Genomic DNA, 26664 nt, shown 5'->3' with positions numbered 1-26664 from the left:
ATTAAGTAATTAAAAACTGAAACTGAGAAAGGGGGGGATCGGCCTACGGTGGCGTTTGCTGCCTTCACCTCTCCCATCCCCCTAGCCGCATTCTTTCCAAAACCGAGCCTGCCCGCCGAAAATAAAAATAATAATTACTCTCATTTGCAATTCTATTCCGGAGCACGTCCCGGGGACGCAGCCACGCGGGCAGCGCGGCCGCGGGGTCCGGGCAGGGGGCCGCCCGCCCGCTCGGCCCGGGGCGGCTCCGCGGAGTTCCTCGCCCCTTTGTTTCCGGGGCCCCGACCGCGCGGAGCCCCGCGCGCCCGGTCCCGCCGGGGCGGGGGGTCCCGGCGGGCGTCGGCGCCGCCTCCGCCCCGCGGCCTCGCCGGCCCCGCGCCCGGCCGCGTCCCCCCGCGGGCCGCCGGCCCCGCCGCCCCATCGATTATGCAGATGGCGCGGGCCGGCGCCCGGCTCCGCTCCGCTCCGCGCCGCTCCGCGCCGCCCGGCGGCCCCGCGGCCGCCCCGCCGCACAAAGCCGGGCAGCGCCGCTCGGCTCCCGGCTGCCGGCGCTCCGCGGCCGGGGCCGGCGGGCGGGGCGGGGGCTCCGCGGGCGCGCAGCGGCCCCCGCGGCGCCGGCACCTGCGCGTCCCCGGCGGCGGCGGCGGGGCTCCGGGCCGGCGAGCGGCACAAAGTTTGCTGGGGGATCCGGGGCGGTGGGTGGGAGCGGGAGGGAGGGGGGGCCGGACCAGCCCCATGCAAAGCAGCCCGGGCGCCCCGAGCAGGAGGAGCCCGCGCGGGGGACAGGGCAGAAAAGTTGCCACTTACGCGGTCGCTGCTCCGGCGGCGGCGGCGCTTTTAATCCCGGGCGGCGGCGCGGGGGCTACAGATCCCATGCAGGCTGCGGCGGCTGCGGCGGCAGGAGCGCGCTCCGCGGAGGGGCCCGGGGCAGCAGCAGCGGGAGCCGGGGGCAGCAGCCGGAGCCGAGCGGGAGCCGCCGCCGCCGCCGCCGCTGCCCAGCAGCGGCATCGTTGTCGGGGAGTTTGCAGCCCCCCGGAGAGAGGGGGCCGCGGGCGGCGGCAGCAGCAGCGGCGGCGGCGGTCGGCTCGGGTCGGGTCGGGGCGGAGCGGCGCGGAGCGGAGCGGGCGGCGGGGCTGGCGGTCGCCGGAGCAGGAAGCGCCCGGACTCAGATCTGATGATTGGGAAGAAAAAAAACTCTTTGGATCTTTATTCTGCTAATTAGTTTCCTGCAAAAAATGGCTGATTAGTGCAGTGCGCATGTGCCTCATTACCCAGGCACGACGGGAAGGGCTAATTAGCCACCTTCTGGATCAATAAGATTCAGCCCAGGCGGCGGGGGAGGGAGCGAGCGAGCAGGAGCGGGCGGGGGGAGCGCGGCGGCGGCGGCGGCGCCGCACCGAAACTTGGGGCAAGCGGCCGGCCCCCAGCCCGCGGCGGGGGGGCTCCGCGCCGCTCCGCGCAGCGCCGCGCCGGGGAGGGGGCGCGCGGCCGGCCCCGCTCCGCACCGCTCCGCGCCGCTCCGCACCGCGCCGCCGGCCGGGCGCTCGGCGGGGCCACCTGCCCCCGCGCCCCGGGCGGGGCCGCGCCGCCCCGCGCAGGGCAGGGCAGGGCAGGGCGAGGACGACCCCCGCCGCCGCCGCCGAAGTTTCCCCGGGAGGAGCCGGGAAAGTTGCGGCCGGCGGCGAGCGCAACTTTGTGCCTGCGCCCCCGGCCCCGGCCCCCGCGGCGCCCCCGGCGCGGGGCGGGCGCGGAGGAGCGGCCCCGCGCATCCCCTCGGTGCGGGGCGGCCCCGGGCCGCGCTCCCCGCAAACTTTGCGGCCGCCTCTCGGAGCGGGACAGCTGATCGATACGGCCGCGGGCAGCCGCGCTGGGAGCCGGGCTACAGGTTTCACCAGCCATCGCTGGCAACAGCTTTGTCATTTTCTAAAAATAAGAAGCTAAAAGTTATTGTAGAAGAAGGGGCTTTTTTTGTCCCCTGCACAATATGCCTTTTGTGAGTTTAATGCCATTCTGGGGCTCTCTATAGCCCCGGACAATGGGGAACTCCAGGAGGCGGCTGTGCCTCTGCCTTTTTTCTTTCTTGCTTTCTCCTTTCTCCCCCCACCCCCTCCTCTTCCACCCCCCCTCCTTTTTTTTTTCCCCTTTTTTTTTTTAGGAAAGGATGCAACATTCCTCCAGTCCCAACAGAATCTCTGGTTTGATTAAATAAATACTTCTCTGGTGTTACGGTAACATTTTTTCCCCTTTCTGTTTGCAGCCATTTCTGATTATTATTTACATTTTTTTTTTATTTTTATTTCCAGCAGCTTTTTCCTCTCCAAGCCAACCTTGGTGAAAAATGTAGATGACTGCTGGGAATGGGGGATTTGAATTTTAGGAGGTGAACCAGTAAAGAGCCTCAATCCAGGATTCAGGAATATGTTTTCTTCATCTTCCCATAAGAGACTGTTTTCTTACTGGCAGAAATGCAGCTGAATTAAATCATCTCTTTTGAAAACCTAAAGAAGCTTTTCAAATTGCATTTTTTTTCTTTCTTCTTCTTTTTTTTTTTTTTTTTTTAATGGTAACCTAAATAATTAACTTCCCGGTTTGTTTCATAGCATTGAACAAGGAATGCGGTTGCGGTCAGTTTTTCCATTTTGGAGAACCTTAATGTAGATGTATTTTATACTGAAAGGTAATAAACTGCATGTTTGTTGGTATTTCTAATGAAATGTATCAAGCTTTCCATATTTCTTAACGTGGTGGTGGTCATTTGAAATTTTGACAAGTCCCTTTAGTGGGATGGGGGGGTAAATGAAGAGGAAAGCTTCCTAGGAATTGAAGAAAGGCTGTACTAGTTGATACGTTACTGGAAGTGTCTTGCATTTGGAAGATTTAAGAATCAAGGTGCCACGGTTATTTGAATATTATAAATGTAGCACTGAATGTGTACGGTTATAATGCGCATGCTGTGTATGAGGTCTTATGGCTTGTGAAATGAATAGACTCCAATGCATTGCTTGTTTGTCTTTAAAAGCTGCCCTTAAAAATTTGTCTGTTCCTGCTCAAAATGTGTGTGTCCAGCTTTATGGAGGAGTAACTGTAATATTATTTTCCCTTCCAAAAAAAAGAAAGGCAAACCCCAACCCAGCGAGCCCTCAGGCAAGTAGAATTTCTCAGGGCTGCTTGGTGCGCTATCTGTAAAGGTGCATGTAATTTGTAACTGTTGTTCTTACTGAATATGGAACAAACGTGTTTTGAGGGTGAAATTGAGGCAAGAATAAAGTAACCCTTGTCTTTTAGTAGTTGGTATAACTTACAAGAAGTGCATATTTTCACTAGAGGCTGTAGATCCAGTGGACCCGTCTGAGAATGGGTGCTGCCTGTGTACACTTTTTGCAGAGAAAAGAAAAAGTAAACATGTGGAGAAGGTGGCGAGCAAATCTAATAACTTTGCTGATCCTCCAGAAACAGGCACCTTAGCAGTAACACGTGCAAATGCAGAGTCTGGTAGTCATGTACGTTTTCTTTGCATTTGCGTCGCAAATTCTAGTTTTGTGTTGCTGTCCTTTAATTTCCCATGACAACATATGGATTCCATAAACGCAAACATGCCGAAGTGCGTCTGTCTGGGTAGTTAACACAAACCAAACATCCCTCTTTTCGGCAATCCTGCTATTCCTCTGGCTGTGCTGCGCTGTGCCCTCCTGTGACAGTCTCTCGCCGCTCCTGCATTCTTGTCCTTTTATGCTCCCACGGTGATCCCGAGTGCCCCGAAAGGGAGGAGGGCAGCGGTCGCCGGGGTCAGAGGCGCCGGGAGCGCGGCTGCACCCAGGAGCGGGAGGGTTACGCGGGAAGAGGGGAGCGCACCGCGTCCCCCACCCCTCCTGGGTGCTGGGTCCAGCCAGAGCAGCCTCTGCTGTGGGGTCAAGTCCTAGGGCATCTCCCTCCCCTCCTGGTAAGGGCAGAAGATGAGGCAGCGACCGCTGCTACAGCTGCGAAGAGAAACGCAGCCAGATGAAGCGGAGGACAAAGATTTGCCCCTCATCCTGACCACAGGCATTCAGAGGCTGAGAAATGGAAGAGTTCCCATTTTTACCGGGGTGCAAAAAGAGGTGGCGGGGTGTGTGTGTGTCTGTGTGCGCAGAGAAGGAAGCGAGCAAGCAATAACTGGAGCACCAGCCAGATAGACAACTGTACAAATAGCAAAATAAATCGAAGGAATTAAGGAGTAATTTGTACAGTGATCGTTAGGTACAACATTCAAACTCATACGTGCACACATTTGTCCTCTAGAAAATTAACTTCCATTAAGACTTCTTTGTTCTAGGTAAGACAAACCAGTTTCTAAAATACAAGGAGACTACCCTTGCTTTAATTGGAAATCTTGATATGACCTTATCTGTAATACTACGGATGCCTTTTTCTATATATGTAGCTTTACATATCCTTGGATTGGATCTTTGGTTCAAATGCCTTTTACTGTGCTTAGAAAAAAATCTCTCAGTATCAGATCTGCAGGAAAAATAAGACAGATTTTTCCCATGAGAAACTTGTTAAAGACACTTGAATTATTAAATTAACCCTATTTTTTCTCTTGCAGCATGTGACATATTTGTACACAGAATCATATAGTTTCATTTATGTGTTACTCTGAATAAACTAATACCAGTGCTTTAAGGGAAATTCTACTATTTGTTAATTAAGAGGAACAATTTTAATGCAAAATGTTCAGCTTCTGAGGCAGCGCATATGGCTTTCTGGACATAACTTTTTTTTTAAAAAAAAAAAGATAATTGTTTTCTTTGACATGTAGCATAGGGGTAAGCAGCCTCAGGTTCCTGTGGTTCTGCAAGGAGCCCAAGTCCTCCTGTAGAAACACGCTTGGGCTGTTGAGCATCTTAGGAGATCTATCCCGAGGCAAGAGTGGGCCAGATTTGCAGGCGGCTGTGGTGAAAGCAGTTGACTACTGTGAATTTGGGGGGAGCCACAACCGTATCACATTCCTCAGCCACCAGTCTGGCTGTACGCTGCCTGTTTCCACTCAGCAGTATGTGGGAATCGGACCAAAACCTTAAGGTGCAAGAGGCCTGCCAGGCTGCCCGCTGAACTGACGTTAGGGGTGAATGTATGGATGTGGGATGTGTATAGCAGGGGAGAAGTTCCAGGCTATCTTTCTAAATTCAGGTTTTAAAAATTATCGTGGAAAAAAAATCCTGCTTAGAAAAAGAAATCTCCATAATGTCATCCACTCGCATAGCCTTGTGCTTCTTGGAAATATGTCTAAAGAATTAGAACAAAGCGTAGAAGGCTGGAGTCCTTGAAGGAGCTCCAAATGATAAAGTCTGCCATTCATTTTAAACACAGCGTGCATTGTGAAAACACAGGTCAATTTGAAGGCATTTGTCAGATTTCCAGTTCCCTCTACTCCTTTGCAATGGAAATTTGCAATCAAATCCCTGTACTGGAGTTGGGGTGTCTGGCTTTATCAGTTATTACTTTATACTCAAAGCATTGTCCAGGTAAGCTTTCTTTTTTATTCAGAAAGTTTGTTTGCATGAAGTTTCATACAAGAAGGGGGAAGGCTAACGTGAATTAAACCAGAGCAGATGCATTTATTTAGGAGTTTGGAAAGGGGTGAAAGTGCAGATGATGAGAAGCGACTGATTGCGAAGGGCTGCGTAAGCTGCAGAAGCGATCAGATACCGTATCAAGATGCCCAGCAAGAGGCATGGAAAGGGATATTCCAACAGCAGCACGTTTGTTGTTGGGAGGCAGAAATGCTTAGAAACAGAGGGCTGGAGAGACGCACTGCTGAGCAGTTCTAGCCAGATAACGTGCATTTTTTCTGGAAGCGTGTATGTATTGTTTAATGGGCAGGGGGCTGACTCCTTTACTGCTGAGAGAGATGTGTGGATATGCTAGAGGGGGTTGCATGTATTTCTCTAGAAGAAATACGGTAGGATTTTGGAGAGATTTGAACTTGGGGGAGCATATTCAGAGGAACACTCGTTCTTCTTTTGTCTTCAATATATTTCCATTTGTTTTACTATATTATTAAAAGAAATCTGTCCATCCATTTTGTAATCACTGGACTTAGTATAGCCAGTGGGAGTGGTGGGACAGCGCTGGGCTGTTCCAGCGATCTCAAAACCTCTGGCTAGGTTGCTGTAGTCAGGCTCAGTGCATAGCCCTTAAGTCAACTAGCAGATTTTTAATACGAATTTGCTTTTTCACAGGCCTAAACACAAGATGAGTAGATGTGTTTGTGATGGAAATAAGCACTTGGAATACATCTATATATATATTTTTTTTTTTTAAGAAATGAAGAAAAAAGTCTTGGCATTTAATTAGGACTCACTAACCTGATAAATATTGAACATCATTTCTTTGTGAGCTGTTCTGTGTGCTCCGAGTACTCTATGGATGTGTTCCACAATTGCACTTGTTTAATGCCTGTATCACCTCATGCTTATTGTATTTATGTTGTCATCAATGTCAGATTTTAATTAAACAATTAAATCACTGTCACAGTAATTTCCCTAGAAAACTATTTTAAATGAAAAATTCCACAATAAATGTTTGGGAACCATCTTAAAAGGAAAGAGAGGGAAATAAGTTACAAAGTAAAATTACAATTCCCACCAAATTAGAAAAGAAAATGAAATTGTTTTCAGCACTGAGAAGAGTTCCGTTTTACAGGGTAGTTTCAACAAAATTCAGAGCGTGTCAATGCGGCGACTAAAAGAACAACACGCCGGCCTTGAGGCCAGCCTGGGTCTTTTGAGCTGGGACCGAGGCAGAGGGACCCTTGCCCACAGTTCCTGCAGTCCTACAGTCACCCCCCTCAACGGGCCAGAAACAAGCCACAGCGTCACACATCTAGCACCTTTCACCCTAAGCCAGGTACCAAAAACACCTCAGAAAATATTCCAGCTGCCTTCTTCCCCTCCAAATTATTTTAGAATTAAGATGGAGGTTTGCAGAAAAGCCTGCATCAAATTGTTTGTTAAGGTAAGCACCAATACCAGCTGTACTTACTATAGAGTAACCATGGACTCAAAGCCTATGTTTTAAGCAGTGAGAAACCTGATCTGACATAGCATCTTTGCTACAGTTAACCAGATAGTTCATCTTTACCTCTTTATATATGTATATACATTTTTATTTCCTCTAAGACCTGAGTTGTCACAAAAGGTGGAAAGAAGAAGGGAGTGTGTACTTCGCATAAAATAAATCACAAATATGAGATGCAAAATTCATCAGACAAGGTATCTGAAAGAATCATGTTCTCAAACGTACATTCAGAATATTACCTGTATTTAACATAAGCACATTTGACATTTGCAGTACAGCCCCAGACGTGAGGCATGCTTATTTAAATTCGGATTCCAGCATGTGATTTCAGTCAGTGATGTACCCTGCAGCTAACCCTGACCCTCCCCTATTAGCCTGTATAGCTGCTTTGATTTGTGCCCTCTGAGGGCTGGGATCTGGGAACCAAACACCAGGGAGCTGCAGCAACGGCTAAAGGAGGCTCCGCTCCTCCCTCTGCAATTCAGCGAGCTGCTCCTTACTCAGCCCTGCACCCAAGCAGAGAGAGGACAGATCCAGGGCCGGAAGGATTGCCTCCCCTGTCGTGTTGTCCCCACTCCCCCCCCGGCACCCAAATCCGGATGGGAATCCCAGTCAGTATTTCTTTTATGTCTATGCTGCATTTTTATTGGAATGCAGCTTTGCAGATCGGTTATGCCTGGGATGCGTGTGGTTTCTATCAGCCCTGAAGTGTTTTACAGCTGGAGCTGATTTGGGGGGCACATCTAGCCTGTCCATTTGCAGCAGCCAGGTCTGATGTTTGTCTGCTGCTGTCTCTAATTTTTTTCTATGTTGCCTCTATCAAAAGGTGAGATTAACTGTTTTGCACCTGGGGGGGGGGAGGTGGACAGACACGGTGACACCAGGCCCATCCCTCCCTCCTCCTCATTTTAGCTTGCTTCTCGCAAAAGCAATTCACTAGCAGAGCCTCTTTCTTCCTCCGGCCAGAACGAGCACGCAAGAACTGCAGAGATACCTGGTGCGGCGCGCAGAACAAAGGGGCCGGTTGTGGACAGCAGACTATGGGGGAGCCCTCACCCCAGCCGCCTGGCTCCTGGTATAAGCCTGGGGCACACAATCTTTAACCAGAACGCAGGCAGTGAATACCAGCCCGGCAAGGAATTTGCTTTATCGGGCAATAGCTGCACCAGAGCCTTCACCGACCGCTCTGGGCACGGCCAGGGCAGAGTGGATCCTCCCTCAGACCCAGCCAGCGGCATCCTGCTTTTGTCAAGTAAGGGGCTGCCAGTAAAAGTAAGTTTGCTGAACATAAGCAGACAAATACATATTTTTATACTCTGTAAAGGAAAGGGGAAAACTGATGGGGTTGCACAGAGCCCTCCTCCAGGCAGGAGAGGCTGTGCTGGAGGAAAGTATTGCTCATAATGACACTTAAGCCCAGACACTTGAATGCTAAAGGTTAAACTTACATTCTTCAAGAAAGGGCTCCTTGCCAGCTTGAACTGTGTTGTGTGTTCACTACTGCCTCCTCCTCCTCTTCATCCACTCTCAATCCACTTTTGGTATTTGTTGAAATAACTGAGGCTATTTTTTTTTCTTTTTTTTTCCTAATGTATGTTCTCTATGGCAGTCCTCAGCCTTGTGTCTGTCACAGGGCTAAAAAAAAAAAAAAAAGAAAAAAAGAAAATCAGTCTAGTGCCAGTAAAAAAAGTAAAGATTTTTTTTTCTTAGCTGAAAACAACTATATTCAATTCAAAAAAGACCAGTCTAAGTACATTTTCTATCCTCTGGTAACACACAGTCCATAGAACTCCATCGTCTAATTCCTGTGCTTAGCTTAATAAGCAGAACGTATATTCTGAAAGTAAGGCTAAAAAGTTAATATGGATTTAAAATACAAATTAAAAGGGTGATACAAATATAATAAACAACAGAGTGGAGAAAGAACTTTTGGAGACATTAATCACCAGGGCTGGAGATCAAACTACTGGCAATGCTTCCAAATGTTCAAGCAAAAAAAGGACAAACAGGGAAATGCCCACATAGGAGCAGCACTTTAAGATGAATTTCAGCATAATACGAAGAAGCACACATGCTGCCTGGATGCTACATTTAGATCTTAATGATCAGAGAGCACCTTCTCCATATACTTTCATGCTTTTCCCCAGGGATATTTCCCATTAAAAAAAGAATGGAAATAACATTACAGTTGTGTACGGCTTCTGAAGCAGCCCCATTTACACAGCACCACGTAGGCTTTCCAGAGAGAGCCGGTACTGGGTGAAAGAAGGTTCCCTGCTTCTCAGCAGCTGCTGAGATGGCAGCTAGAGAAGACCCTGGCTGGAAGGCTGGGTCAATCACTTTGAGGAGGGGCATGGAAAAGAGAGCAATCTTTAGGAGGCAAACACCATTTTTATTTGGGTTGACTGAAATTGGTGATGTTCATCTTCCCTACTTCCTGCAGCAAGCGAACAGTGGGTGCGCAGTGCTCCGCAGCCCTTTAAACAGCTGCTCGCTGCAGTGTATTTCTTGGCACAGCCCTAATTGTATCTTCTGGTCCCAGTGGAAGTTCACACTTTTTAATATCTCTTTTTGCTTCTGCAACTGCTGCCACCAGTCAGCAATCACGAACAGGAAGCAGTGACTCAGCAGAGCCACAACCGGCACACGGACAGTGGCCGGGAGGGACAGCAAAGTCCTGCCAAACACCGGTGACGGACGAGGGGCCAGCCCCACGCTTCGTCCCCGGCAGTGGGCCGCGAGTGCGGTTACTTTGCGGCCTGACCCATGAAGGCGTCTGGAGACGGAGCTCCTGGCTCAGCACTCCAGCTCGCACCCAAACGTGGGGAAGGGAAGGCCCCTGTGGCACTCGGGGCCTGGGTGCAGCGGCAGTCTGCCCATGGCTGGGGACCGATGGCTTCAAGCCCTAGGGACCATCACAGCGGGCAGACCCCGGGCTGTTGCCTGCACCGGGAGGACCGGGACACCGGCACCAACCCGTGCCCGGTCGCCCCTCTGTGCTGCAGTGAGCGGGTTTTCCCCGGGGAGGGCCCAGGCAGGGGCAGGAGGAGGGGAGCCCACGGCCAGGAAACGCCAGCGTGGCCCCGCTGGGGCAGCGGCAGAGCCAGGCACCGCGCCTCACGCACCGCGGGTGGCGGAAGGTCTATTCCGAGCCTGGTTTCATCTGCGTCCTAACTGTATTTAGCAGCGAGTTTACTCCAGACTGAGCCTGCGTGAGTAAGTGTGTATGTAAGGGCTGAGGATTGGCTGCGGCAGGCAGAGGGCTTGCTGAAAGGCTCGTTAAGGAAGCACTACTGACCATGCAATCCAATTACATAATGCTTCAAAAAATAACCGTGCTGGGAGCCTTGTCTGGGCAGCGCGTTTCGGCAACAGAAAGAGGTATCAAATATCTGTCTTCCAACCCAAGGCCGATAGGATATTTGTGCCACAATCCGACACTGCGCTTCAGCTGTAAACTGCTCGAAAGAGGAAACTTGCTTCCAGGGGAAATGTCTGCTGTTCCCTTTCAAGGCAGTGCTGCACCCTGCAGACCGACGTTATTTGAGTCCTTGTAAAATTACCACTAATCTCCGCACTCAGAATGCCTTGCATTTTATGGGTACTTGCTATGACGGCAGCTTTGTTTTGTGGGGGTAAAGGAAAGTGCTGAGCGGGCACCTGGCCATCAGCAGTAGCTGTGACAGTGTTTTCCCAGCTTTCTGTTCTTGCAGTTTCTCTCTGCCACTCCAGACAGGACACATGTGTGGATGATGCACAGGATCACACTATCACGCCTGGAAAATTCCTGAAAAAGTACTCCATCGTGCCTGGAAAAGATACGGCCCCTGTCCCAGAGAAGAACCTGCACGGTGCCGTGCATTTTGTCTGCTGAGATCAATGAAAGCGGGGCAAGCCTGGGACTTGAGGCCAGGCTTCCTGCCTCAGGAGGCGGCTTAGACCACGCGTTATATTTTTGATGAGCAGAGATTTAGAAAACCCTGTCTCCAAGCAGCACTGGTAGTTTTTATTGTAGTTACTAATTTAACTGCCAGACTGCTCTGAAAGGCGTCACAGAAAAGGCACATTTCTAGTGAATGAGGAAAGAGCCAACTAAGAATATTCTTGGCACTTTACAGAGTTTCTATACCTGAACTTCTGTTGTTCAGTTGCTGGGAACACTTCACACGACGTAAGTGAGCTTCTATGCTTGCAATAAATGCCTCAATTTTAACCTGTTCCCAGCTCAGGGCACAGCAGGGTTCCCTGCTCAGTGAGGCGCGTTAGCGGCCGGGGTCCTCCCGCAGCTGCAGCGCCCACCTCCGCCATCCCAGCCACTGGCCTCACCTGGGCTCCTGCTGCCAAAATGGGGACGAAGCAGCTCGGCTGTAGCCACCCCATCAACAACCTCTGCCTGCTTTGATCTGCCAGCACTGTCTCACAACGTGGGCACTACATTTTAAAACCGCGCTACACGAGAGTCCTGGGTTTGCTTTCTCTCACATTTGCCAGCTCTGCCCCGAGCACCCTGCTCCAGGCCAGGAAAGCTGCTTGTGATGACGGCTGTGGCGAGGAAAGGGTGGGGGCCGAGCTCCAGCCCGGCTGCACGCTCCATCCGCTGCCTTCCTCCCATCTATTTCTAGACTGTTTACCTGGCAGGCGCACATGACCGGCCCAGAAGGAAGCGCTGACATCACCCCGCCGCCGTGCCCCCGCTGCCCGCGGCCGCTCAGCCCCCTCCTGCAGGACCTCCTGGGGCCGGGCCCCTCTCGCAGGGCCTGGGGCTCGGTGCAGCGCTGCTGCCTTGTGCGGCTCGCAGACGTTGTCCGCCTGTCATGACGATGCCGTCTGACACCGCTTTTCCCTCTTCTGGGGCGTGACGGGCGGCCACCACGCTCAGGCAGGGAGTCAGCCCACGCCAAACCCCACACCGTCAGCCAGCAGCAGCACTGCTGATGGTGGGTAAAGAATGCATCTTTTAAACGCCAACATACCGTTCATCTGGTGCAACAGACTTAAGAATATCATTGCTTTTCCTTTCCAGCTCCAGCAGCTCTCCAAACCCCCTCCACACCGACGCCAGCCCTCTCCGCCGGCAGCACCAGACAACCTCTGCTGTCCCAGGGCGCTCGCCGTCACCTCCCCACCCACCTCGCTGCCACGTCGGCCTGTGTCAGCGAGCAGGGCCGCACACGGCCGCTGCCGGCCGCACACAGCAGGCGCCCTCGCGGCCTCTCGGCACCGTGGCCAGGCCGAGGCGGGTGCAGGTGCTGGGCCCCGCCGGGGCTGTTTATCCCGGGCAGCCGGCGGCCGGACTCCGGCCTCGAGCTGCTCTGTGGAAGCTTTCTTGGTGCATTTGGGCACGGAGCCAAAGTATGCAGCTTGAAGGAAATGTTTAATAAAGACGCAGGAGCCTCAAACTGTTTATTTTTCCTCGCAGAAAGGTGGAGGGATGATGTCCCTGGAAAGGAACTCCTGAGGCAGGCGGAGGCTGGCGGCCGGGCCGCAGCGCTGCTCTGGCGTCTGCGGGACCGAATGCAGCCTCCAGCCTCTCCCTCCCCTCACAGCTCCGGCCTGCAGGGTCATAAACCGTGGGGGAAAAGGCAGCCTATTAGTAACTCTATTAAGTCTCCATTAGTTAGGTGTGAACTCATTACCCTAATATACTTGGAGGTAGGATTCCACTGGCAGGACATTAGCACTCTAATAAGCACATTTACCACTCGGCGCTGGACTGAGCAAGAGCAGGGAAGCACCTCAAAGGCTGGAGCAAATGCAGAGGCTCTGTTCCACCAGCATTTGTCCCACGGTGGCTGTATTCCTCTCGCATGGGACAGCCCGACCCTGCACAGGAATGGCCTCTGGGCTCCCAAATCCTCCTCAAGCCCTTTTCTTCCTGTGACAACTACGGGGGGAGTCACCAAAAAATACTCTGCTTCTCGCATCCGTTCATCTTACAAGTAACTGCATGTTCAGAGGAAAGTGAACGGAAGTGGCCAAATGGTGTGTGATGGGAGGAACAGAGAATGGCTGTGGGCAACTGTGAGGACTGGGGACAGAGGATGAATAGCAAACACTACTGGGAATTTGAGGCGTTTAACCAGAAAGAAAAAGATAACCACAGCATGAGCATGCCATGGCTTGTCCACTCATCTGCTTGCTTCTTGCAGTGCTGTTTCGCCTTTGTCTGACTTGGCATTTTTGGCGTGTTTGCTCTTTGTGACGGGAACTGTCTTCTGTTGCCTGAAAAGCCATGCACGTTGTGAGGATGTTATAGCAATTGAAATAACAAGCTTATAGGAAATCAATTAATTAATAATAGATAGGATGCAGGAGCAGGGCTTCAAATGAGATGTTGAGTTAGCATAATAAAAATATGACCATATGTAGAAAATCAGTATATTTCTCCAGGCCACTGTGAGCATTTTGAGTAAAGGCTGCAGCACTGAGGTTATAAAAGCTTCAGCATGCTGTAGGCCAGCTGTCATTGGGGTTTCCGGAAGCTTCTTGTGTGTTAGCGTCATTTTAATCAAAATATTGGTAAACTGGTGTACAGCAGTGGCCTTGCTGTATTTTAAAAATTAAAGATTTTGTGTTTGAGAGAAGGAAGTTGCAAACAAAATAAAGGGGGTACAAAAGCACAGTATTTTGTCTTTTGGAGACAGCAAAAAATGAATCTGAATCTTACGGCCATTAAAAGAAGCGTTCTACTGCTCCCCCGCATTGCTACCCAATGGCTATGTTCTTCTGCCAAAGCTCCTCTCAGACTCTGCAGAAGACAGAGACTCTGCACCATCTTCCCTGTACACTTAGTTATACTTCAAGGCTGTACAAAAGCACTGTACACTCCACAAACTACTTTTGAAGCCCATTTGTTCTTAAATATGGCCAAACTGCACACAATCCCTGGAAAAAAAATGTCCAAGATCACATAAGTATGATTTTAAAAATTATTTCAGGAGGAAGCATGATCTTGTTTCTAAGTACTTTGGCCAAAAAAAAAAAGTATAAAATTAATGGTATTAGGTACCTAAAAATACTCAAGGATCTGGGAGTTGGAATAAGGGCCTGGCTTCTATTCCCAGTTCTGCCACAGACTTGCTGTCTGTAGTGAAGGACCAGCCAGAGCAGTCCACAGGGCATGCTGTAAGTGCCCAAGACAAAGGCATACGAGGATGGACTTCAAAACTCTCCTCCACTCTTTGTCCTATTTGCCTGGCCTGTAAAATGGGAATAACACTGACTTGAGGGATCAGAGCATATAAGACATGATTGCGTAAATTCTCTTGATGTGTTTCCAGACGCACAGACAACATCCGCACGGGATACCATGAAATCTTACCAATTTACAGTGCATCACTGATCATCCTCACTTACCCTTTTATTCCTTTCTTAACTCCAGTGAATTAGTTCAAAAGACTCAAAATATCAGCAGCTCCAAACAATTATGACTAAAATCAACCTCCTCGGAAAAAGAAGTGCCTTCTCCCTCTCAGCAAATACAGCACCTCCTAGCAATGGCTTACTGGTCAGTGGCAACTTTTCTAGTGTAAGGAGGACTTTAAAATCCAGTATCCTGCAACATTCAGCATTAAAAGTATATCTTTATCTCACTGAACAGGATAGCTATGCATCCTCTCAGTGGGATCCAACAGTTGCTTTTAGCCCTGGAAAATCGTGATATATCCACCTTTTTATCCATTATACTTTATTCAGGAAAACAACTTTGTCGTTTCAGGATGGTTTTATGGGTCTTGCTCTCACCCTGTGTTGTTGTTCTCCTGTAAACTAAGGTACCTGTTTCTATGTGAAATGCAATACAAAAATTGATTGAAAAAAAATCGGTGAAAGTTTATAAAATTTCAACAATTTATAATTGTAGGACACATAATGATACAATAAGAGCTCATTAGCAAACACCTGAGCTGAACTTACTGGTAGCTTTTCTACTTATCAAAAAGGGACATCCTGAAGCTTATTTGACAGGATCTCGTATCCCTGTAATTCCCTGTGTGTCTCAGACATGAAATAACTTCTGGCATAGTCATTTAAACTATTAAACGGAAGATTCAAAATAGCACACTTCAGTGACAAATGGGAAAGTTCATGCCCCAGAGTTGCTCTTTCAGACTGATTGGTCTGTAATCTCACCTCGTCTCTTGAAAGTTTTCTTTAGTTCAAAGGCTAATGGCTATTTTGGTGCAGAGAGGGGGAAGATGAGGAAGAAAGATGGCATTGGGCAATGAGATGGGACACAATCCTGAAGAATAAAGTTCTGTAAAGATCCCAGACCCTGCAAGTTTTTTTCATCAGTAACAATACTCCAAGAGAAACACAAAGGCAATGAAAATGTCTGCTCGCTCTGCAGAAGGGAAGAAGATACTGACGTTTCCATGTGGTACTCTGTCTGATGAAATCAAGTATTCAAATGACTTCTGTTTACATAGTATTTTGAGAAATAATGCTAATTTGCAGAATTGGCATCTGGGGTAAAAGTATATGTACCCTGGGAGAGCACTTACAGAGCCTTTGTGAAGCTAAGTAATAAACACTTTGTCTTCACCACACTATTTATGGGTTGCTTGGGGGCATCCTGCTCTCTTTCTGCCCTACCTGGGCATAAAATTATTGTAGAACTAGGTTTTAATAAGGCCAACAGTAAATCTGAATGACCACACATACACAGCTATTCTTGCTCCCCTGATCTCCAGCATTAATTATAAAGTGGAACTGTTTATACAAGTACATACCACTTTCCTGACTTCTTTCTTGTTTATGTCTAAACCTTTATGGACATAAAACTTTGGAATTTGCTTTTGGAATAAAACTGCAATAGAAACTGCAGTAACTGTGCTAGAAAACAACTTTGCTATTGCTGCCTCGATTCTGTGGTCACGGTGGGTTTGCTTCTCCCCTGGAACCCTCTCCTGCTCGGTGGTGTTGTTTCAGGTCACCTCCTTGCTGCCCATCTGGACGGCTCATTAGAAACTCGAGCTCTAGATGGCTCAGAGCAAATGCTCCAGTTTTTACTCCCGTCTCCTCTGCTTTTCTCTTCACTCTGCACCACTTCTCAGCCCACTACGAGCTTCCTTGAATCCTGGCTGGGGGGTGATTTGCAGTACCTCTGCTGTAAGGCTGTGGTTAAATTTGTCACTCCTTTTATGATGTATTAAAATGGCAGTCTCTTTGTTCCTCTGCATAAAACACTTGTCCATGCCCTCAAACCTTCCCTCTCTCACTCAGAACTTTCCTGAGAGAGAAATTTTTCTTCTGCAATAAGTTATTACAAAGCCAAGAGACTTCCATCTGATGGAATGCACATGTGCATATACCAAACTAAAGTAGCTCATGCTCCATAAGCCCTAAATTATTCCTTGTTGCATTGGCCTGACCACTTGTTTAGTTGGGCTGTCACATTATAAATTAATATGTTTGCTGTTTGGGGCTGAGAACTCTTTTTTTCCTATTTGTTCAGTAAAACGGATCCTGCACACCCTGGGCACTATATAAAAATAATAAATTATTGTAGAACACAGGTAAGGTATTATTTTTGTCTTTCCTTCCCTTTGTTTTATCCCCTCCATCCTTTGCCCTTCCTCTGATCAATTAATCTTCCATTTACTTTCTATTTCTGTCTGCAGGTTTTACTCTATTAAAAACTCCAATATTCCAACCATGCCACCTGCTTCAAAAGTTCAAGCACAGAGGATTTACTAAAGCGAAGGAGAGGGAATCAGCAAAAACTCCACAGGAGAAGAAGAAACAATGAAAAAGGAGTGGAGTCTCTACCTGATACTGTCTCTTACACTGACTTGGACGCCTTGTAATTTCTGTCCGACTCTTTCTTTACTCTTTGCATGCAACATAGAAACACAGAGACTTCGTAGCCAGTGGAATTGCATGGACCTCTTCACCTAGACTAGTTTTCATTGAATTAGTAAATGTTTGACCCAATCTCCTGTGTAGGTTAAAATATCTTTAAATTCTGCTGAGCTTTCTTGGGATGGGAATGAATAAACTCTCTCTTAATTTTAGTGTCCAGCTATTGGAAGCTGCCCGGGCTCTGTGTTACGTCTGTTCAAATTCCTTTCCTCCTTGGCAAGGTTATCCTACCTTGGATAGGAGAAGGAGAAAGGAGAATTGAAAATGGGACTGTTGGCCACTTACAACTTCAAAATCTTCCCCCTGTTCGTACATTCCACTTTCCTGGGCACGCTTCTGACCTCAGTTTTAACACGTAACCCCCACAAAAGCACCCTTTTAATAATGATGAATGATTAACTAAGTTATCACTTAGCACATCATACTTTACAAGTCACACAATCTTAACTAATACAAAATCAGCATATTTTACTTTTTGTTCTTTAAAAAATAAGAAAAGTAACATTTTAATATTTATTGAAAAGCTAAATATTGCAGCCTTGCACAGTTATTGGGAAGAGATGTGCAAATAAATCCACCATGAGCTGTTTCTTCCCGAATGTCTGAGCACTGGCCTGCAGGATGCCCTCATGATCAAGGGCCACACTCTACAGGGCTGCCCATATGCCTTTGGCTGTTGCAGCTCCAGATCTGTCTCTAGAAAAGCTTCTCATTTTCTGACACATGCGTTACTCAGGTTCTCATCTTTCTTCCTTTTCCCTTCACGTTAAACACTATGATGTAACCAGGACACAACTCTAATTAGAATTTACAAACATTAATCAAATGTTTTGACATGAAAAGTGGCCCTAAGGACTCAGGAGAAAACAAGATGTGTGTATCCTTCTCGTGGATTTCCTTGTGTTCCTGAACCCTGTGCAATGGAAACTGCTGTGCGGACCGGTCTGTGTGGCGTGCAGCACCTCTTCAGGTCTGGGGATCAGCTGGTGGTTACCAAGAAGGATTTCACCAGAGCCGTGCACGTGAGCCAGCCTTTGGACCTACCGGGGATTTCAGAGCATCGGCGCCCCCAGGCAGTGTTACTGGGTGAGGTTTGGTTGCGTGGAAGTGAAGGTCTCCTGCTTCTAGCACCTTATTTCCAACCTTCCTATTCCACGTGGCCATACATTAGTAACGGACAGTGCTAGCAGATGGCAAAGTTCGAGTCGGGCTAATTAAACATACTGAGCTAATAACCTTCCATTTTGGGACTGGTATAATTCATAATTTAATGTATTGCTGCTGAGACATTAACCTTTCAACAACTGGCACGGTGCCCACAGCAGCCTTAGTGCTGACCATCTTTCAGGAAAATGAGTATTATTGTTAAAACAGGTATAAATCATTCATGGCTTCAGCTTTTGTGTCAAACTGTACATGAAAATAAGTAGTAGGCTGGGTAATTTATTTACCTTTTGGTGGTTATTCTTATGATTTCATGATCATATTCTGTGATTCATAAACATTGGCCAAGTGCCATTTTGTTCTCACTTTACCTTTTCCATATTGCAGAGGTTGTTCTGATTTTCATCTTTAACAGACTGATGCAGAACTATTTGAACCAGACATAAATACTCATTTCAAGGAGGAAAAACTTTTTAAGCTAATTCCACAATATTCAATGTGATTATTGAGACTAACAACTTGTAACATTTCTGTGTTTTGCTAAAAAAAAATAAATGTATCTTTGAAGACTTGTGTATAAACACAGATTAAAAGACCTTTTAAAAATAAAGCCGATAGCATATACCACAATATGAATAATTTTTGATTGAAAATGATATAGGGTACTGGAAAGAGGAGACTGTAAAAAGTTGAAAAGAACTCAACAGTCCTGCAAAACAATAAGACCAACACACAAGGCCTGGTTTGGGGAGTATCACAGACTCGGGGGATCCTTAGCATTGACTTCTGGGACACTGCTGACTGATCACATCACATTTTGCTTCACAAACTACCTCTGCACTGACTTTCCTTTTTCAGTGAAAGGAGAATCAGAGATAACAGGACACCAGACACCTGTACCACAGAGCTTGCCCGGTGATTCACCAGTGTTAAAGGCCTCTCATAAAGCTCCATGAATACCAGCTCTTGCTAACATGTTCACCAAGTAGAAATTGCCGCGATAAGCTTATTACAGCTTCATTATCTGCACCCTGTATGGCAAAGGTTTTCAAACATTTTGGACTTAAAGACTATTTTCAGTTCTCAATATTTATCACATATTGGCATGTACACTAATCAATGCTAACTGAAAACATTACAGAGCTAAAATAAATTAAGTGCAAAGTAAATGAGAATGAAGTCCTAAACTTGTATTTCAGGTACAGACGGACCACAAATTGGGTTGATAAGAGTGCCAGGTGAGACCATCTAATTTTTAGATGGTGATACATCTGAAGAGATCCCAAAATATTCAGCCCATCCCAGCCACCGTCACTAGACAGACCCACTGGAAGCAAATCCAGTCTAACTTGTGCAGCAAACTTTGTCACAGTACACAGGTGCAGAACAGGGAAGATCAGATACAGAAGGAGCTGCTTACTGCATGTACTGGTCTCATCGATATTTCAACCCCTTCCCCCCCACCCCATATCTGGGAAATTGTCATTTACCTCTTGAAGGCATGAAACAGCACCCTGAAAGCTAAGACTCGTAATTGCATCAGCCAGTTCTCAGGTATCAAATATAGTACTGAACTGGCAGGAAAAAAAAAAGACTTCCCTTTGTTCTTCTTAACCTTAATTGGAGGAGTGAGTACTTAGTGCTTTTTGAAAGGAAACTTCCTGAGAAATTTCAGGCTGGGGATGATTTTCAGAAAAACACTTCTCCAAGAGATACTTCACCAACTTTCTGTCTTTTTTTATTTTTTATTTCCAGCTAAAGCTGATTAATTTTTTTTTCTCATTTGCAGTGTCCTCTAAATGAAAACAAAGCAAAATGAAACAAAAAGCCCCCTCAATCTAACAACCTACATTATAACTGACAGTAACATTTATACAGCAGTTTTAAGTCATGGGGGTTTCAACTAGATGATCTTTAAGGTCCTTCCAACCCAAACCATCTTATGATTCTGTGACTCTAATTGCACTTCCTGCAGGATGGACAATGGCAAGTGAAACTTCTCACTGAAAGAAATTAAGCAAATCCCCTCTCTCTGCCCTCAAAACCTCAACCCAAACAATTAAATCCATCCTCTGTCTAGAAACTTGCTTTGATCCTTCAAGCTAACAAAAGATGATGTGAAAACACACTTCAGACTCCTTGTACTAAAGGAAGTTTTCCAAAAGTAGATGATTTTGCCCATTTAGACCTGCTGGGGTGTGTATGCAGTATTAGAGCCCAGGCTGGACTGCAGGCCAGGACTGCAGGTCCCCCCTGATGGAGCAGTGCGCCTAATGCTTTCTCCAGGCTTTGCTCCGTCTGCAGCCCGACAGCCTGTCCCTCACTTTTCTCAGCAGCTAATCAATGAAAATTGAAGTTTTTAACTATAGCGTAAAACTTTAACATTTGTTTCTCAAATTCTTCTGCTGTTTCTGCAGAGCCAAAACAGGACAGGGCTCTGTAGCTGGAGTTTCCTCTCATTTCTAGCCAAACTGCAATTGTTCATATGAATGTAACAGTTTCTCTCCTTTTACTCAAATATTCACTCAGAATCCGAACGGCAGTTCAGGCTGTGAATTCCCTCTGCTTTTGGCAGGCCACGATCTGTGCACTGAGCAGCCAGGCAGCTCACACGCACTCAGGAGCTGGGAACAGAGCTGTGCTACTGACCTGACAAAAACGGTCCTAGAGCAACGAGCACAGATCTTATGTGAATCCATGGCTGCAGAATTTGCATTTTACTATATTACTGGTCAGAAATTTCATTTTGAGTAAAAAATAATAATACAACCTTTTTTGTTGCTGTTGAAGATACAGATACAACCTTGATTACACGAACAGCGCACAGACGGATGTCTGCTGGAGTCTGTGGAGGCCTTGGAAGAATCACTCTGAGACAAGCGTGTTTTACCTCTGTCCAAGTCCCATAGTGGTCTCTGACCACTGAAGTTGCAATTTGAACCTACTAATAAGGACAGCACTTGGAAGCCCCTTACAGGAATTATTTGAGAAGTTAAAGTTCCTCTGAATACCTCCTTCATACAGTAACCATACAGTGTCAGCCACACACACACACAAGATATTTACGATGATCCAGCAGACAACCTCTGACTCCCGTAAGTGATGAGCTGCCTCCAGTGATCCATGGCTGCGTTACCTGTGGCCCTGCGCTGAGCCGGCGCACCCACACCACGGGTTTGGAGAAGCATGGCTGAACCAGCAACAACTGGATCAAAACCCCAGCAGCTCCTTTTTCCACAGGCAGTAAAACATGCCCGCATTTCACTCCCTCTGCTGGCTCCATTTTATACATTGAAGTTTTTCAAGACCTTAAACGTGTGTAAGGCCAGGACATCTGAATGTTCACCGCAGTTTTCGGGATCCTCAGTCTGCTCAGCTCTCCTCTCCTTGCCAACACCACGGATGGCAGGGGACAGGAGCCCTCCCGGCTCCCGCTCCAGGCCCTGGCGTCCCACGCTCCGCGCTGGAGCGTGGAGGCACCACCAGCTCCCCAGTTTGAAGCCGGGGTGCAAAGCGCGCGGCTCCGGTCTCGTTGTGGTGTCCCACCTCCAAAAGGGAGCAGTCCCTCACCTCAACAGCTCTGTAACTGCTGACTGCAAAGGCACTTGTGTATATACATGCAGCTCATGTCTGAGTGTCATGACAAGCCATACGAATGCTGCCAACGTGTATTTACTTTGTGTGTCTTCCAGAGAAAAATACAGTATATTAAAGTATGTGCCCTGGACACTGCTCTACAGCGTGCTCCTGGAGTTTCGCACTTCCGCATGTTATTTTATTGATCATTCCCAATAACATGACACACTCCAGTGAGTGGCTATGCCTGCTGTCCCTCCTAGGAGCAATTACACAGAACTTCTGCCGAGTCCTTACAGCGATACCTCTCCTGCTTCTCACTGTTTACTCACTATTATTTTTACTTCTGCAGTGATGACCCCACAACAGGAAAAACACTTGTTTGGAGCCGGTCAGGAGAGGCGCGGCTGGAAGATGAATGCTGCCTGTCAGCAGAGCAGCGGTTTTTGCCACTGCCCGCTTCTGCAGCTGTGTCCTCTGGCCACCCAGCGTCGGCTTCACCCTGCTCGCATCAGGCCTCAGCCAAGCACAGGCAGCTCGAGGGGACGCGTGCCCTAGGCGTGCTGGGCACGCCGCACGGCACCAGGTGTAGCTACCACTAGCCACACGGTCACTGGAGGACTTGTAGAAGCCAGTAATGGAAAAAAAATTATGCACTTCATACTCAGCTCACAAGGCACAGACTACCACTACACAGAGGTCAGCCTGCTCATGCTGTGATGAACTGGAAATCCCCTAAGGCTGCTGACGAGGCAAAAATTTAAAAATGGACAACCCCTGCATGCGATTTTTTTTTCTACTTGGCTTCTTGTATGGCACTAGTACTTGCTTTCTTGCTATAGTTCCTGTTGAAAAGGAAATGTGTGACAGCTCTCTTCTGTACATGCAGACATATATATTCTGTAATGGGAAATGGCCTTCAAATGCAGTATTTGAAAAAAAAAATGTGGAAAAAATCCAAAACACAACTGCCAACTTTAACTCTGTAACATTTTCTAGAAACACACTTCTTAAGTTTCAAATAATACAAAAGTTAACAATCTACGGGCATGTGTTAGTGGTGCTATCGCTCTGTGTAAAGGCCTGCAAAGGGAATGCTTTTGCCAGGCTGTGGGGAGTATTAGCCCCCTTAGGCAATACCCACAGGTGCAGCTGTGCTATGCAGCTGTATTCTTGTGCTTTTTTATTTTATTTAGTTATTTAGTTATTTTCCAGTAGCCACATGACTTTCTATGGCAAGAATTATTTAAGGTGTAGTTCCCGTCTGAAATGTCCTATAGAAAATTTTCAAAACAAGTTTCAAACTAACCAAGTACCTCCAGCTTCTGCATTTAGGCAGATATTATTGTTATTTTACAAATGGAAAAAATGAGGTAATTGTTTTAAGGGGGGGCAGATGCTGCAAGTATGCTGGCACCTGACATCCTCAGAGATTGCCTAAAGCTAGGAAGAAGCACTAAAAAAAAAAACAGGTATGAAGGAGGCTGTATATTTGGGTATGATTCCCCCCAAACCATTAGTCCTTTTTGCCATACACATTCACCCTGCCACAAAAACTAGCCTTATGCCTCATTGTTTAAATTCAAATACTCACATGCAGATATTTTAGATTTCAGATTTTCTGTATTTCTTCAGCAGGATACTAGGCTGCATACCTCGAAGCCAAAGCAAAAGTTACTGTCTACACTGTGGTTATAAGGGAGTTAAAGTTCAGGTTTCTAATTGCTCTCTTGAGGCCTTATTACTTGTTGATTAGGTCCTTTTGGGAACAGCATCAAACCTATAATAATAAACACTCATTTCACTGGAAAGTTTGTAACAGCCGTAGCAGCCCTGCGGGCCGTATGCCTCTGTAAACTGGCACAGGTATAAAACAACCAGAAAAGGTGGTTTGCTTGCTGTAAAGTTGGGAACTTCTCTAAGAGAGGCTTTCAGGACTGGATGCATCTCATCTACGGGCTTCTCAGACTGATTAAGAACTATGTATTTCACCTCTGGCAAAGGCTCTTGCTTTTCTGTATGTTCCTCTCCGCCTTCCAAGCCCACACATTGAGGGGTTCTGATTCAGGCTTTTTCTTGTGGAGCAAAACATCGATGTGCAAAATGTGCGCAGGCAGCCTGAGCAAAGCTCTGCTGGGGACCGTGCTGTGCCTTCTCTGCAGCCACCTGACTGCTCTCCAAGTTTCAGGGTGGGCTCCTTCTCCCTCGAAAGGATGGTGGAAAAAAGCCTCAGTTTGGATCGACTGCCTGACGGAGTCAATATTTGTGTCCGCTGAGCAGAGAAGCTGCGGCATCCCCATGGAGCATGCGGGGATTGCAGAGCCGTGGTCCTGGGGTGCCAGGTGGCAACAGAAGAGGGTCTGCAGTAAGAAGCTGTGCCGGGACAGTCAGGAGATGCTTACTGACCAGCTGGGCATCCCATCCCCATCTCTAACCAGCACTCAAGTTCTTAATTTTCAGAAACTCCTAACTAAAAGAAAGTGCAGTGTGAATTCCAGTCTAGGTCTTTTGAAAGTATTTGGATAGCACCATTTTTACAGGCTGAATTTCAGAAGAAACAGGGAAAATAGCATGGCCTCACACACTCTCAGGCAGGAGAGAAGTTGCTGTCGAATCTCTGATCTCTGCGAGCCTCTGAAGTAGGGCACCGGGTCTCCTTGAAATCCGTCCGTAATGAATTAGCCTGAAGTAAAAGTAGGTGTTTATCTCAAGTCGTTGCCTCAAATAGCCTGCTACCTGTTGGAAGAAGGGTCTGATCGATGCAAACTAAGGCAGCCATGCGTGAGCTGTTACACAGTGGTTAGTATTGATCAGAGCTAACGGCTGCCGATAGGAATGCGGAGCAGACTGACAGGCGGAGAAGAGGGAAGGAGGAAACAGCCTTCGCCGGTGGCAGCCGTACAGAGGAAAGCCGATAAAAAGTCAATTCCACTTAACGGAATGGCTGCTAACTAAATATTTTTGGGGCCAGAGCCTTCCCAGATAGCAGCTGGAGCATCTCCGTTCCGGAACTGAGACATCAAGCGAGTGCGGCATCGACAGCGGAGATAAGAGACGCTCGTGACGGCCGGCGGAGCAGGAGAGCCTGACGGGCCCGCGCGCCAGCACCACGACGGTGCCTGCCGCCTCCGCCTGCCGCTCTTCACGGCGGGGACGGGGAACGGCGTGGGGAGACGAGAAGGTTCAGGGAGCAAACACCGAGGTACGGAAATACTGACTTCCCAAGAGAGAAAGTAATGATTTAATTTCGGCTTCTTTCATCTGAGATCGCTGCAAGGACCGGTGCAAGAGCTACCTGTCTGACACCGAGAAGCAGCACAACTCTTCCAGCCCCAGCCCTGGAGACGCTTCACGTAACAGCCCGAGACCAGCGACCACCACAGAGCCTATTTGAAAGTCCCGAGTGTATGGCAATTCTGAGAAGTACGGCTCACCAAAAGCAGCTTCAAAAAGCTGCCCACGTGCTTTGGGGGCTGGCTTCAGTGTCAGTACTGCTTCTGCCTGAAACTGCTGAATGATGTGGTCGTGTTCATGATCCCATTTTCCTGTCCAGAGGCATCTCTGTGTCAGGAAGGATGTGAGAAATGAAATTACATACATAACCATTTTCTAAATGATGCACCACATCGTGAAATTTTCCTGTGTGAAAGGTGCTTAGACACATGACAACGTTGTCAGGAGGAACCGAGGAACCCTGTGTACAGCTGTCTGCTTCCGTCCTCAGCCCATCAGGTCAGAGCTGGGCTGCCTTCCTCTCTGAACTGCTTGCACTACTGCTGCTTTGGGGTCTGTTACGTTGTAGGGTCGCATGTTCTAAGAGAACACAAAGCAATCAAGAATCGTTTTTCCTGGGCCCAATGCTCAGTATTTAGGCTATGTTTCAGGCCAACTTTTAGTGGACTGGATCAATGCTTAAGGCACCTAATATAAAGTAATTCTCCAACAGTTTGATTAATAGTGTCATAGTCATAGCTTCAGTTCAGGTTCAACCTTTTTAACGTTTCATTATTTTACAAAGTAATAAATCAGGACAGTGGGAAAAGACAGATGTAGGACTGCCCCTGTCTATCCATCTCTTCAGGAAGACAATGGGTCACAGGATAATTGTTTCCAAGGTTGGGGCAGCTGATATTAGAAAATCTGCTAAAATGGAGTTTGTAACAGAGCTGGCGATACCCCGAGGAAGAAAAAAGGAAGCTGAGATGCGGTTAGTGTGTCCTACAGAGCCGACGAGGCAAGGAGTAGGTTGGGGCTCCCAGGGAGCCAACCAAGATGAGATGTCCCCTTGCAGAATGCAGAAAGGCGGCCGTGCTAACACTGCCAGCTGTCCTGGAGCAAAGTGGAATGCTGCCTTTTCCAGGGAGCAAATGAGACCGTTTGTACCCTTTCAGGACCAGCGGTGGCTGACACAAAGGTCCCTGCTGAGGCCAGTATTATGATGATGAAATTATAGGAGACTACTTCTTAAAGAAATAAAAGTCAAGTCACGTAGGTTCAGTGCAAATTTTAAAGAGAAGAAAGTAGACTCTTTGCACTTCAGTTTCTGCAAAGTGATGTAGATGATACAGAGTGGAAGAAAGTACAGAGATGTTTGAATGAGATTAAAAATATAAAAGAGATGAGTGTTCAGATTCAATCTCTGATGAAGCTGATGGAAAGACTGCAGTTATACGAAGTTAAACAGGATGGAGAAAGACTGAAAGCAATGAATTGGAGCTTGCTTTGTTAGGAAGGAGGATAGAGAAAGAACAAGAGATCTGAAGGTATAAAATGGACAAATAAAAGACTAGAAAGAGTGTTATGGCAATGTATTTTATATGGACTGAAAAGTGTGGGATGACAAAAAAAGCAACACCTGACTACAGTAACCTGGGCGAGAGATGATGTAGTCTTGGAAAAGAGATTTTGTTGTTTGAACAGAGAATAATCAAATCATTAAAAAACTGTGAAGGGTAAGAAATTTGGGGGAAAAAGTGGAACTCTGGTTTGGTCATATCAAGTTAG

At 47.5% G+C, this 26664-nt stretch overlaps 1 protein-coding gene and 1 long non-coding RNA gene across 14 annotated transcripts in view; one reads left to right on the top strand and one right to left on the bottom strand.

Moving 5' to 3' along the window:
* ZFHX3 (zinc finger homeobox 3) overlaps positions 1 to 26664 on the bottom strand; it is a 623242-nt gene that overhangs the window by 171539 nt on the left and 425039 nt on the right. For 8 of the 13 annotated variants that reach the window (XM_083851816.1, XM_083851809.1, XM_083851814.1 and 5 more), the window contains 2 exons: positions 8508 to 8694; positions 808 to 1171 (listed from right to left, as the gene is read on the bottom strand). The gene's annotated coding sequence lies outside the window, so the exon portion shown is untranslated. Of the gene's footprint in view, positions 1 to 138; positions 350 to 807; positions 1406 to 8507; positions 8695 to 12032; positions 12163 to 26664 lie in introns of those variants that run through there. The other 5 variants (XM_083851815.1, XM_083851811.1, XM_083851817.1 and 2 more) reach the window with 5 other exon arrangements.
* On the top strand, positions 1565 to 6513 carry LOC310905489. Its single transcript, XR_014589062.1, has 2 exons — positions 1565 to 5504; positions 6222 to 6513. It is a non-coding gene; the product is annotated as an uncharacterized lncRNA (long non-coding RNA).

The sequence above is a fragment of the Anser anser genome (genome assembly GCF_964211835.1).
Source record: "Anser anser genome assembly, chromosome: 11".
Lineage (NCBI taxonomy): Eukaryota > Metazoa > Chordata > Aves > Anseriformes > Anatidae > Anser > Anser anser.
Note: the sequence above shows the minus strand (reverse complement) of the source record. Positions and strands in the feature narration are given on the sequence as shown.